General features: G+C 45.7%; 2 protein-coding genes across 14 annotated transcripts in view; both read left to right on the top strand.

Annotated features, from left to right (window-relative positions):
- GPATCH2L (G-patch domain containing 2 like) overlaps positions 1–5,344 on the top strand; it is a 51,124-nt gene extending 45,780 nt beyond the window's left edge. For all 13 annotated transcript variants that reach the window (XM_040559087.1, XM_040559090.1, XM_040559079.1 and 10 more), the window contains one exon: positions 529–5,344. The gene's annotated coding sequence lies outside the window, so the exon portion shown is untranslated. The remainder of the gene's footprint in view (positions 1–528) is intronic.
- Positions 5,345–9,608: 4,264 nt separating this feature from the next.
- Positions 9,609–14,223, top strand: part of ESRRB (estrogen related receptor beta) — a 156,408-nt gene continuing 151,793 nt past the window's right edge. Inside the window, exon 1 of the mRNA XM_040559093.1 lies at positions 9,609–10,023. The gene's annotated coding sequence lies outside the window, so the exon portion shown is untranslated. The remainder of the gene's footprint in view (positions 10,024–14,223) is intronic.

Genomic DNA, 14,223 nt, shown 5'->3' with positions numbered 1-14,223 from the left:
GCTCACCCTCCCCCCTCCCTCTCCGGGATGGGGGAGAGAAACGGGAAAGTGAAGCCTGTGAGTTGAGATAAAGACAGTTTATTAAGACAGGGAAAAGAATAACAACAACAATAATAATAATAATAGTATTAATAGTAATAATGTGTACGAAATAAGTGATGCACAATGCAATTGCTCACCACCCGTTGACCGATGCCCAGCCTATCCCCGAGCAGCCGGCCACCCCTCCACCCCGGCTAGCCACCCCTATATATTGTTCAGCATGACGTCAGATGGTATGGAATACCCCTTTGGCCAGTTTGGGTCAGCTGTCCTGGGTCTGTCCCCTCCCAGCTTCTGCTGCATCCCTAGCCTGCTCGCTAGCAGGACAGAGAGAGGCTGAAAAGTCCTTGGCTTGGTGTAAGCACTGCTCTACAACAATTAAAACATCAGCATGTTATCAGCGCTCTTCTCATCCTAATCCAAAACATAGCACCCTGCCAGCTACTAGGAGGAAAATTAACTCTGTCCTAACTGAAACCAGGACAGGTGTTCCCTATGGGGTTTTGCACCATAAAAAGGTAAGATGGGACATTTCCTGTGAGACAACTGTATATGTTGCCTAAAAAAGGGATTATGGCTGAAGGGAGTTTGTCTGTTTTAGAGAATCCAAAGTGTCCTTGAGGTGGATCGCTTCCTGGGGGGTGATTTGTTTATCTGTGTGGAGTAGTGGGTGATGGGGCAAAACAATGGAAACCTCTTGGCATCTCTCTGGTCTAAGAAGGTGTGTGATGAGAACAGCCTTTCTGGTGAACGAGAATGTTACTAAAGAAGCCTACTGTCCTCTGCAGCCGCTTTCAGTAGAGACTCTGAGATGTTGCGGCCTACAAACAGCATGCTCCGCAGTGTCCTGGGAGGGGTTGTACAGCAATCTTCTCAAGAAAACCAGAGGGTCAGGAAAGTTAGAACTTCACAAGTACTGCAGAGTGAATCTGCAGCAGGCCCCAAAAGCTTTTGAAGTTGCCTAAGGGCCTTGTATTTCTGTGTCCTTGCGCTGGTGGGACACGAGGAAGGCTCCAAGGGGCTGTCTGTTCAGTGGGTCGGTCAGACACCGAGCAGGCTGGTGGCAGCTGCTGAGTAGGGTCTATTCAGCAACAAGCAGGTCCTGGGTTGTGGTCATGTCGCTTGGCTCGGATGGCTTCTGGCTGCCGAGAGAACAGGGATGGAGTTCTCCATCCCCCTGTTTGCAATTAGTGTTCGTTATTAAGTGCTGACGGTGTGTTCCCTCTTCTCGTGTCACTGGTCTTTGTTTGTGTGCTGGGTGTTGGCGCAGGCTCCTGTGCTGTAATGTCTTGCATTAGCTGCTGTTGAAAGAAGTCCAAGGAGCAGTGTGAGCAGCTTTGAGGAGGACAGGAGGGTGGCTTGGCACAGAAGAGCAGGAGCAATTCTGAGGGAAGGATGAAAATGATTTTATTTAAGTGGGAGGCTGGCAAGGAGCAAACAGCAATGTGTCCATGCACATCTCTGGTCTCAAATGTGATGCCAAACTGTTTGATGGGAATAAGGAGCCAGCTAGAGGGTGTAATCAGAGGTGAGCTAGCCGTGGAAATGGTTTGGAGGATTCTTTTAGCAGAGATGGTATCTTCAGGTGGATAGGTAGTGTACAAGGTAGGAAGTGTGGGACCTAGAGGAGGAGACTACAGTTGCTGGAGATGACCATGGGGTAGAGAGACATACATCAATGATAAGAGAACTCAATCTGTATGTGGAGGAGGAGGAGATAAAAAGCAAAGAGAAGAATGGAAAAACATGAACATAACCTCTAGATCCCTTGCTGGTTTGGGTAATAGTATAATAGGTGTGAAGGACAAGAGAATGATCTCTGTCCCTCCCGTGGGGGAGAGAAGATTGATTCCATTGAGCAGGGGTTGTGTACACAGCACCTAGAAGGTCTGAAGGGCAACATCTGGACTAAATAGTACGGCACGTGCAATGGCTGCAATGCTGCAGCAGTGTGTGGGACACTGAGCAGCTGGCCCTTTTGGAGGTCAGGTCTTCCCCTTGTCTGTAGAGAGAACTCGAAGTATGGATCAGGAGATGGTGCGCCAGGATGCGTACAGTTTGGTTATGAGAAGGCAGCATCTTGAGAGCAATTTGCCACCTGCAGCCCATCTGCTCAGAATGGCTGCGAGGATCTGAAGTAAAAATAAAGGGAGTCAATTGTTCTTTCTCAAAGGCCTGGATACCACCTCTGCAGCTTCTCTTCCTCACCTGTCCTTTCTTCAATAAAGAAGTGAAATATTAACTCGGAATAATTAATGCAGCTTCCTGGAGTGTTGCTTGAGTAAAGGACTTGGTATGTTCCTTGATGCAGTGGGAGTGGACAGGGAAGGGTGTCATGAGGCCAGGTTTGTCTCTGTTGGATGCTCTCAGTCACTGTTCGCCTGTGGCCTGACCGGTTACAGGCTGCCTGTGCCTGTCCAAGCCACATTCCCAGGACACAAGTGGCTTCAGGGGCTGCACCAGCTAGGGCTTTGATGTTCTCTGGTCTCCAGGAGAAGAGTGGGATGAGCAGGATTCTCAGGTATTTGTTCATCGCTGGGGTCTGCTGTGTGTGACTGCCTCTCTGTGCGTTGCCATTTCATCCTGTCAGTAATCTGGTGGAGCTTCTGCAAGCATTTCTCCAGAAATCTTTAACAGCACAAATGGCTGCTGCTAGTTATTTTAGGTATTTTGGATACGTAGCTCTGGAAATCCAGAGCTTGCTTGTTGGAGCAAATTGAGGTCACCACCACCAGAAAGATGCTCTGCTCCGGTCACTGCTCATCTAGCCCACTGGGAGTGAGCATCTTTATCTTTTCCCATCTCTTGCTTAGTCTTTCCTGGTCTTCCCATCCCTCTGATGTTGCTGTGACACTGCTCCTCTCCTACAGCCCGCTTTCAGGTGTGGCTGTTTAAAAGCAATCACTGTCAACATTTGTCATTACTCTGTTTCCATTTTTATTTATAAAAGAGGGAGAGAGAGAGAGAGAACGGAACAGCAGCAGTAGCAGGGCAATTGCAGATGAATAATGAAAGGATTCATCATAGCCATACCAGGATATATATATTTTTTGCAGCCAAGCGAGACGGATTCCCATCACAGCTCGGGGACTCGTTCCACACAACCACTCATCTTTCATGCTGGGGGGAAGGGAAAGGTGGAGACAGTATCATTATGGATGTAACGGGGCTCTGAAGTGACTGGTCAAGGTTGCTGCTTCAGTCACAAGGAAGCTGCTTACAGGAATTTTCTCTCCACCATGTATTGCTGCCTGGTGAGGCGGCTGCCTCCTACAGCAGGCTGCCACTTGAGAAAGGGAGGGAGGCTTAAGGTTGGTTAACGGGGAAACTTGCTAAGTGCTCACTAAAGAAGGACAAGACGGCCAGTGAGGAAATAACAGGAGTGAGAAACTTGTCTCTGAATGAGGGACACGCTGATCATTCTTTTGCACCTTTGTGTCTCTTGAGCCCTCCCTCACGTTCACGGTCATATCAACAACCAGCTTTCAGCTTGCCCTGTCCCCTAGCTTTACAAATCCATCCCCGGTGAGCACAGACAGTTTTTCTTCTTGTCCACTTTTAGTAAGTGGGGTGGAGGAAAGCTAGTCACATGGACAATGCTGAAATACTCCGAAGTCCTGAGGGCAAGAAGAGAAATAACTACCTTTTAAAATAAGAAAGGGGAAAAAAAAAGGCCCCAAACAGGCCTGGTTTATTTAGATGTGCATTCAAATCCCAAAAGATCTTTGTATCCTCCTGCCTGCTATATGCCCAGGGGAGCCGGGCCATGCTCATCCTCTGAGGGTGGTGCTGATGCTTCAGCACGGGTTGAGCTCTGCACCCCTGGGTGCGCCCAGCTGTGGTGCTGATGTCCCTCAGCAGTGCAAGAGGGACCCCAGCTCCCCAGCCCCTGTGTGCTCATGGGGAGGTGGTCCAGGGCAATGCTGTTGTCATCCAAGGCAGAGGTGGGCTGTGCTGAGTAATTGTCAGGGATGCAAATGCAGTTACCCTGTCTGCTCCTAGATTTTTGGAAAGAACCTGAGATTTGACCATATATCTTTATCTAGGGAAGGCCTAAAGCAGTCTGGTTCACTGGGCAGAATGTTCTCATCTTCACATGCTGCAATGACCTGTTTTGCTGGTTAGCATTTCCACTTCCAGTTGTGAGAGCACATCAGCCCAAAAAAAGGTACAAAAGAGCTTATCCCAAAGGATTGTGTATTTGTCAGGCCTCTTGGTGTCCTGGAGTGCTTCATGCACCTCTGGCAAGGCAGCAGCATGAGGGCATTCCTGCATTAAATCCTTCCTCCTGTTAATTGAAGAATAAGTGTCACTGGAGGTGATCCAGTTGGATGGAAGGGTGCAGTAAAACGCCACAGCTCAAGTGATCTTTAATAGGGGAAGACAAGCCGATACATTCCTTTGTTGGGTCCTTAGGGCTGTCACGTTGACAGGGAAAAAGAGCTCTGATCTTTTCTATTCCAGACCCTTCTTTTAGTTCTCTCTTCTTTCCTGTATAAAATCCCAGCCTTGCCAGCAGTAGAGGGATCAGGGTAGAGGGATATGTTTCTTAAGCTGTCCCTCCATTTCCCTCTTGTGCTCAGGAGACGCAACACAATATTCAGAAGCTTAGACTTGGTTCATGTTTTCTACCATTCCCCTTCCAACATAAATCTCCCTTTGGGAAACCATTTGGTCCATTTCCTAATATCCTGGCACAGAATTATGACAGATCATTATGAATTGGTTTTTATTCAGTTTGGCTACAGTAAATGCTCTGGAGTCCTGAAGGCCTGAAGAGAAATGACTACCATTTAAAAAGAAAAAAAAAGAAGAAAAAAAAAGGAAAAAGCCCCAAGCACGCCTGGTCAATTAAGATGTGCATTCACATGCAAAAAGATCTTCATATTCTCCTATCTGCCATATCCATTCAGACATTCTACTAGATATAAATTCCCATCCTGATAAGGATCCTTGGTCACTCAGCTCTGAAACAAGTTTTCTGTTGAATATGGAAACCATCATATGGGCAGTACCATAGAAAGGTGCTTGCTTATTCCAAAAAAGAAAGGTTGTTTCAACCATGATAGGTCTCATCCTTGAACAACATTAGTTGATTTGTACAGTGTGTGATTAATAGCTTCTTACCTCTCTTCTGGAGGATCTTACTTTTATATGCTCATAGAATCAAGTCATTAAAAGTGGTTTTACATCTGTCGAGGCAAGGTGTTGTTAATACTAATGGTTAACTCCTGGTCTTGCTTGCATGTAGCCATGTGTTTGGTCATTGGAGAAAAAAAATAATTAAAAAAAAATCAGATTATTCGCACCTGTACTGTACATGTACGTAACAGGGTTGAATGCACAGGTGAGAAGACTTGGGCAGTTCTGAAAATGCTGTGCACTTGCTTTTATTTGTGGTGTTATGGATTCTAAATAGAAAGCTAGCTTTGTCACAGCCTGGGAGATTACCTTGCTTCTTACTTGTTCTTTCTAGGTAGATATAAATTGGTGTGTAATAAATATATAGTATCATGTCTGTGGAGCATAAAGTTCCCTTCTGACTCCAAACACCTTAGCAGTTGGTTTAAGAGGTCTCATCCCTTCTTTGTCAGGGATGTCAAGTCACCTTTGTCTTGGTGATACTTTGACTGAATTCTTTTGTTTCAAGTGATGGCTTTTCGTGACTCCACGTAAGTGACAAGTTTGGGGTCTTCATTATTTGGCCTCCATGTCCGTTCTGTCTAGCCCCATTCTCTTCCTTCCAAATGCTCCCAGCCAAACCAGGAGTTATTCAAAGAGTATTTTTCTGTGATTTTATAGATGTGGCTGTTTGTGATATGTTCCATTGTAGGTCACAGTTTCTGGGCCCTGCCATGTACCCCCACACTAGTAAAGGCTGTAGAACCACTCTACAAATTAAATATTAAGGAGGAAGACCAGTTTGCTATCACAGGGTATCACTGAGATATTTCATGTTTAAATAATAAAGCTAAATTTTCTTTAGCCTTGAACAGTCTGTAAAATAGTGCATGCAAGAAAATCACAGTTCTTGCTGAAGGCTTGTGATGCAGCATACAGACTTTTACTGGAGCTGTCTCCTTCCAGCCATGTAAGCTCTTCACAGCTGGAAATATTTAACACCCTATTAGTTTCTGATGTGTTCTTTAATATATTGGTGATCTCAGTGTTCTCTAAGGGGCCTCAAATTATGAGGATATAACCAGGTGCAGGTTTGCATAACCTGTTTTGAAGTGCTTCACTCTATCTGATGTGTACTTGGGTTATTTTGAAGTTTTCATGGTGAGCATGCAGAGAAATCTGCATAGTGTCCAGTGAGTGGTGGCTGAAGAGCTTTAAACTCCTTCAGCAAGGATAATGTGAAGATCAGTCACTGGGTGGCCTCCTGGAAAAGTTGTGCTTATGTTTGGGAGATGTGAGGAGTGTTCTTTTAGCAAAGCAATCCATCAACAAAGGTGATACCCTGAGCGATTGCTGTAGCCTGGAAGATCATTGTAAACTCCCTTTCTATAGTACTGTAGTCCCTAGAAGGTTCTGTTCAATACTGAAGTCTAGCTGACCCTGATGCTTTACAGGCCTTGAATAGGAGCATTTATTGTCCAGAGATTGTACTGTCCAAGCAGAGATAAGGTGTAGGCCACAGTTAATAGAAGAGAGGATGACAATTGATCTGTGATGACATCAGTGTGAAATAAAAATGCAAAAAAAGAGAGATTGGTGAATTCTTGATAGGTTCTTAGTTTTCAGAACCTGAGCCAGGGCATCCCAAGATACCAGCTAAGGCACACTGAAAGGCAACAGGAAAGATGGGAGTCTGAAGGCATGTATAGGCAAGAAGAGGAACCAAGATATTAAGTAGATGTGTTTGGAATAGAGATCTCTTTGGGGAGCACAGCCCACACTTTGGAGATGTTATCAGGGAAATATGATTTGGATTGAAAGCTGAGTGAAGTTTTGCTCTTTATATCACCTTACTTTGTTATCCACTGTGTGGATTTTTTTCATCCCAAAAGCCAGACTGCTGCAATGACTGCATGCGTGCATCTAGTTCTCTGCGTGCCATACCAAAGCAGTGGGAGCCAGCTGGAGAGCGGTGTCTGCCTGTCCCGAAGCTTCCTCCCTTTTGCTCTTTGCTCCTGTGAAAGAGGCATAATAGCAGACCCACACTCAGTATAGATGCACTCATGAATTGAGGCCTCAGCTGAGGAGATGCTTTCCTGGTGACAGTGGCATGGTGGTAAGTGGTGTCCTGCTTTCTGCAGTCCCCATGCTTTGTGCTCTCAAGCTGTGCTTTCAGTGGGAGGATCCACTTCTCTAACAGCAATCTAGGAGGCCAAACTATTACCTCTGGGAATAGTACTTCCTGGGCTAACGCTACCAAGCGGAGGCAGTTCTGCAGTGTCTTTTCTGGGTGGCTCAGCCCCCCTGGGCTGCTTGCCCAGGGTTTCTCTCTGCTGACTCCTTCCCATGTCTGATGGGATGAGTGCAAGCAAGATATTCCCTTGCTGATTCCTGCAGCAATTAGAAGAATTGGTGAGTTTTAATGATTTTAGCCAGTTTGTACTGTACAGTTTTGGTTGAGAGACTGAAGGCAGTGGTGACGTCAGGGGCATGGAGCTGTTTAATCTGAATTTGCATAGGTCTAAAATGTTGCAAAATGATGATGGAGTTGGTTCAGCTGATATTGACTGAATAGCCATGGTGGCCAGCAGGCTTGGCAAAGCCAGGGCAGGGACTCTGGGTTCTATCTGAGGAAGCATTTGGACTCGAGGAGCCTCTTAGGGACTGCAGGTTAGGTGTATGGGCCAGGTCCTCCACAAAGTCACTGTCCTATGGTTTGTGCAAAAGCTTATGTCCCAGGTGCAGAGCCAGCTATTGCAGTCATTACAAAACAAAAAACAAAACAACAACAACAAACACAACTTTTTATAATACATTCAACCTGAATACATAACATCAAAGCAATATTAGTACCCTAATTTGCAAGGTTGGAGGAGGGGCCAAAATGCAGTTAATTGCCCCCAATTCCTGTTAAAGGAAGTTACCCATCATTACCCCTTCCCTCTTGTCAGTTGCTGGGGTATCGAGGATGATTCAGTGGCAGGGTTCTGGATGTCTCATCAGAAGCCAAGGCATGATTGTGATAGTGAGACTGGAATCACCTGAGGACAAGACAAAGACCTGTTCAAAGGTGCCTGTGCTGTATCCCTTTCAAGGATAGGTAGAGTTAAAACCAACCCTTTGTATTTGGAATTGTTATGGGGTCCTGAATTTGCCCTGAAATTTCAGGGAACAAAGGTTTCTCCTACAGGCTCAGTTGAGTCTTACCAGATAGTCCAGCTCTCGGAAATAAGGCTGGTCTTGTGCTGGTCTGTGCCCAGAACCAGGGGCTGTAATGGGTATGAGTTACCTGTCAGTCCCTGTATTTACACGTGCCCCTTAGGAGAGTGGTGAGGGGAGGAAGAGAGCTGGGCTGCCTAGTTGACCTTGCATCTGTTTTTTTCCCGTTGTTTTTTGTTGTTGTTTTGTTTTTATTCTCTTTGCACGTGCTTCTAATTGATCTTGAAAAGCAGGGGCAGTTAAAGAAGACGTTAAGGTGAAATGAAGCCGTAACTGTGCCTGGAGACTTTTATTAAGTGTGGCAAAGTCCTCTGAGCTGCGTAGAAATTGTTTATTGATTTCGGTATGGCTGGGTGCTCCAGAGTAATCGCCCGCAGAACCGCTCGAGAGGGAGCAGAAAGGGGAGTGCTTTGCCAGGTCCCTGTTGCCTCCTGCCCCTGGCTGCGCTGGAGGTCTCCTCTTTAACCTGTAAATGAGCAGCCACAGCTGGTTAACTCTCATCGTGGCTGGCTCCTGCAGCCCAGTGCTGGGCTCTGCCCTCCTGCATGAGAAACACCCAGTGAAGGGATGTCTGGGGGAGGAGGTGACTTTGGAGTGTGCATCACACAGGTGAGCGTGGCACAGCTGGGACTTCAGCTGCTCTTTGGTTCTTCCACCTGCTGGCTGCTGCATGCGGGATCCTGCGACGGTCAGTGATCTCAGGGCCTGCTTAGCCATGGGACACAGCAGTTTTGCAGACTAACAGGTGTGTGTTTCTTGGTGGTGTCTAGGAGAGGTTTTGGCTAGTATCCCCTGCCGTCTCTGCCAAAACTGCAGGATGCTGAGGAAGGGTGAAATGGCTGCACCTCCTGTGCCTCTCTGCAAGTCCAGGAGAGCATCAGCCCCTTCTGATATTTCTTGTGCTTGTTGTGACAGCAGTAAGGTGGCTGATGTCTGGATCATCAGACACAGAGCCCAGCTTTTATTGCTGTAATTCAGTAAACTACCTCATACAAAGGCTTTTCACATTGCATCTGGGAAGTTTTACACCATCGTCCTGTCGGAGGTGGGGTTTCTGCATGTTCACTTCCCAAGGAGGTGCTGCACACCGTCCTGGCCACACTACTTCTTCTACACAAGGCCAATTAGTTTTTTTTTGTTGTTTCTTGACCAGAGTGCTATGACTAAAGCATGCTCCTAAAATATAGTGGCCCCTCAGTTCCAAGGAGGAAATGAAAAGGGAAGGAATTTTATCAGCATTTTATTGGATAAGCAAGGGAATTCTCTAAGACCCATTGCAGTTCTTGATACCCTCTCCTTTACAGGCAAGGTGCTGGTAATAAGATAGAGGTTTTATTCTCTCTCTCTCTCCATCAGAGTGGTTATTTCTACCACCTGGTAGCACAGGTTGCTTTAATCTCCTTCCTTCTGCAGAAGACCTCAGAGGCCTTCTGTAGTGTGGTCATTAGATGAACTATATTCAAATGTGTATTTGTGTGGAGAGAAAAAGAGGACTTGTCCGCTTGTTAGGGCTCCCTTAGAACCTGCTGAGGTTTAGTAAGAATATCAGAAACTCTGGTGTTAGAAGAAGATGAAATAACAAACTGGGCTACTTTCTTACTTGTCTGTGTATAGGAGTGGAATTATGAAGCCAGAGTTAAGGTAAGATCCTCTTTTGTATCATTGGGAAAAATTTTCAGGAGGCCGTGTAGATGCTCTAAAGATCTGTTTTCTGCTTTGAATGAACATTATGTTTCTTTAATGAAAAAGCTGGGGAAATGTGTATTAGTTTAAAATTTAATTTCCTACGGGCCATAATGTTAATGGAAGGTAAAATATCTCTAAAGTGTTGGCAATTTAACTCCTGTGTAAAGTGTTTTGAAATGGGATAAAATAATATAAATAAAAATTTGCATCTACCTGGAGAGTTCTCTGACAAAAATGATACATGAACATAAGTGTTAGGAACAGCAGTAACACCTTCAACTCTGATCTTTTTGTTCCTTTTACCCCTGTAATAAAGTTCAAAAATGTAACTTACTGTGGAATAAGGACAATGAATTATGCTGATGCTGGTCTGTGTACTTTGGCTAGGAGGTGTAAATGCTGTAATAGAAGCCGCACCAGCCTGCGCTGGTAGTTCAAAGCATACACTGTGTATGTACATCACGTAAACTTTTGTAATGCTTAGTTGCTTGAATGAACTAAGAAGACTGATTTATTCTCTCAAAAAAAAAAAAAAGTCTTCTGGTTAAAGCTGCAAAACCTTCTCTCGTGGCATGAGTTCCCCAAGTGCAAGTTCTTGCTGGTGATGGCTGTTGCTTTACTACTCCTGTTGCTTGTTGGAGAGATTTTTTTGAGCCCCCACCCTTGGGAAGAACAAGCTGCCTTTAAATTCCTCAGTCCAGCACCTCAGACTGAAGGAGTTATTTTTAACCTGCCTTGACCTCTGCTTGAGCAAGAATAAAATAGGGATTGGGCGGAATATGACACAAATCAATAGGTTATCCCAACAGATGTGATCTTTGGCACCGTTTTGCCTTGGACACTTGCTGCAGTAACAAAGATAAATGGTGATTTGTTAACATTGTGATCTAGGGACTGGGTGGCTCAGTGGATCGTGTGGTGACCTCTGGCCTCTGGGTCTCCAGGCTCTGAACATCAAGATGAAATCTCATTCTGATAGTAGGAGGGGGAAAAAAAGGGTCCACAAGGGTTGGGTGGTTTTGGTTCAGCGCTAATCAGAGTGCTCCACAAAACAACCCAGCAAGGACTGAATAGACAATGCCTCCTGGCAAAAAGGAGCATGAGGAACAGAGCAGGAACTGTAGTGGTACGGCACTAGTGGTCAGTTACTGTGGATTATTGCAGTGCTTTTATGGAGTGACATAGGAGCACTCAGAACTACTTTGTCTCTTAGCCTACATATCAAAGAGGACTTGCACTGGGGACTATTTGTGGCAGCTCTCAGTAAAAGGGAAATTGGTTGTATGAAATCAGCTTTCCTTTCATTTTCTGGGACGGTTTCTGCATTTCTTTTGATCCTTGACTGATTACTGAAGGATAGAGATGAGGATCTTTTGTGGGAACTGAGCTGTTGGAAAGAGCAAATACAACTAACCGGGCTAGCTGTGAGCCAGTCATGTCTCCAGTGACCTTGTGCAATCTGTCCATATCTCCACAGAGCCCTGTTGCACATCCTCCGTAGACAGCTTTTAATAAGTTCTCAGATGTGCACAGTCTGTCTTGCAGCAATCCATGATGGTGCATCCTGCTCAGGGTGCAAACAAATTCCTGCAACAGAAGTTCATCCAGAATGTCTGTAAGGATTCATAAACACTTGTCCATGTTGTAACTAAGCTTGTGCAAAGGGCCCTAAGCCACTGTGAGTTCATCTGCCTCATCTGTCGCATAATTCCCCTTACCATGAGGAGGCAGCATGGCAATACCTCATTCTGAAGCTGCACCCTTCAACCTCCTGGCTCTGGAACTCCTTATGGTTCCGCTGACAAGACCGGTGCACTGCTCTCAGGTGCTTTGCCATGCTATGTCCTCTCAGTGTTGAATAAACAAGGGAGCAAAAAGCTTGCACCTGCTGTGGGGCAAGGGATCTCCTGACTGCCTTATTGATGCATGCAAGATGCTTACCCATTCCTCAAACTTTCCCACGTGATAGATGCGAGGTTTACATGAGAGCTCGTGTTGTGCCTGGGACTCCCAAGTCTGCCTCTGTGATGATCCCCTGCAGTATCAGTCCCACTTTGTACTTCGCATTGGGCTGTGTGTTGCTGAGTTATAAGGAATGATGATAATTATGTGGTTGAGAGTAGCCTCTCTCATCATTTTAATTCATTCCACCAATCTGTATGTAGTATGTAAACCAACGAGTTGGAATTGCAGTGGGCCAAGGCAAGCTTCTGCTAGTCTCTCTGTTTAGTGCTGTCTTACCACTGGCAGATGCTCTTGGATCTCAAATAGGAAGCCAGTTTTTAATCCATACATTGCATACCATGTAGGTTGCTCACAGTACGCATTTGCTACTTGAGATGTAATAGAAGGAAGTTAGAAGCAAATAATTTTGTCCTTTGTTCTCATCTGCTCATGAAGATGGTGGGAGACACTGGTTCCTGACAACTTTGCCCAGTGTCCTCCTTGCTTCAGACCAGGGCACATCTCAGTACCCTGCCCAGCTGCTCACACTGCCCCAAACTCCTCATGATATTTGTTCCTCCAGAGGCAGGCGTGCAGCCTGCCTTTAATCAGGAGCAGAGGTTGTAGCCCCCAGCTCTGCCCCTCTATTTCCATGGGGACATGGCTCTCCCCGGCATTCTTACCTGCCAGTCCTTGGGCAAAGGTCTGCCCCCCTCTCTCCTGCAGCCTAGCCCAGAGCTTGTCATCCTGCCTTAGAAAAAAAGGAAGAAAGAGCCAGAGAGAGAAGGCATCAGGGTAGCAGCCTAACAAGACCTAGTTTCCATTATATTTTTAGCCTCTGATTTTATTTTTCCCATTATAATTCTGAATTAACTGTTTCATTGTTTTGTCCAGGCTGAGATCAAGCTTAACCGATCTGGAGTTCCTTGACAACATCCATTTGTCCTTTTCAGAATACGGGAACTTCACTATCACCGCTTCACTCTTTCCCTGAGTTTCATGGGACTTTTAAATTTTTATTTATTTTAAGTATTAAGTGAGATCACTGACAAGATCTTTGGAGGCTCTTGATAAAAATTATCCTGTTACATCTTGAAAACCTCCAAAGATGGAGATGGCACAGCCTCTCTGTGCAGCTTGTACCAATGCTTGACAGTATTCATGCTGGAAAAGCTTTTTCTTCTATCCACTGTGAACCTCTCTTGTTTCTGTTTCTCTCTGTTGTGTATTGACATCCCTCTGCATACCTCTGTAGAGTCTGGCTCTTGATAACCTCCTGGTAGGTGTCTGAATTGAATGTCTGCTGCTAGGTCCCTCCAAGGCCACCTCTTCTCGAGGCTAAACAAGCCTGGTGCCCTCGGTCCTCCCTTGCAAGGCACGTACTCCAGCCTCCCTGACCACCTTGTTTGTCTTCCATTTAACTTGCTTCTATTTGTCAATGTCTCTCTTGTACTGAGGCCCCCAAATCTGAACGCCATATTCAAGATGTAGTCTGACAAGTGTCGATTGAAGGGAAATAATTACATTCCTACTGACTGAGGTCCTGTGAATAGGGCTGAGGGTACTGTTGGCCATTTTTGCTGCCAGGGCACACTGCTGGCTCTTACTCAGCTTACCGCCTATCAGGCCCAGCAGAACTGCTGCCCAACCAGGCATTGCATGCCGTGTACTGCTGCAGTGTATTATTTCTTTCAAGGTGTAGGACTTCGCATTTGTCATTGTTGAATTCCATAAGGTTCATCTTAGCCCAATTTCTGCAGCTTGTGTAGGTCCTTCTGGATGGCAGCCATGCTTTGAGTATATTGACCACCTCCCCCAGTTTTGTGTCAAGTGCAAACTTGATGTGACAAAGCACGTTCTCATCCTCCAAATCATCCATACAGATTTTAAACAGGTCGGGTCTCAGGATGCACCCCTGCATACATCTCGTTACTGACCTCGAGGTAGTATATAGCCATCGCCCTCTGAGACTGATCTTCTAATCAAGTTTTAACCAGTCTGTTGCCCGCTCATAGTAGTCTTGTATCAGTCTTGAGACGTTCTGGGAAGCAGTGTATCTTGCCTTCCCTGAGGAGGAAAATGGACCTGTACTTCAACCCAGCAAATGTTATGCGTATGGGAAGGACACATTTGCCCTGCCATCTTCCTTGAGAGATGTTCAGATAACAAATAAATTGATTTTTTTTTCAGGTCTCGGAATGAGATAGGTAG

Source organism: Cygnus olor, chromosome 5 (assembly GCF_009769625.2).
Source record: "Cygnus olor isolate bCygOlo1 chromosome 5, bCygOlo1.pri.v2, whole genome shotgun sequence".
NCBI lineage: Eukaryota > Metazoa > Chordata > Aves > Anseriformes > Anatidae > Cygnus > Cygnus olor.
The sequence above is the reverse complement of the archived record's forward strand: the minus strand, read 5'-3'. Positions and strand labels throughout refer to the sequence as shown.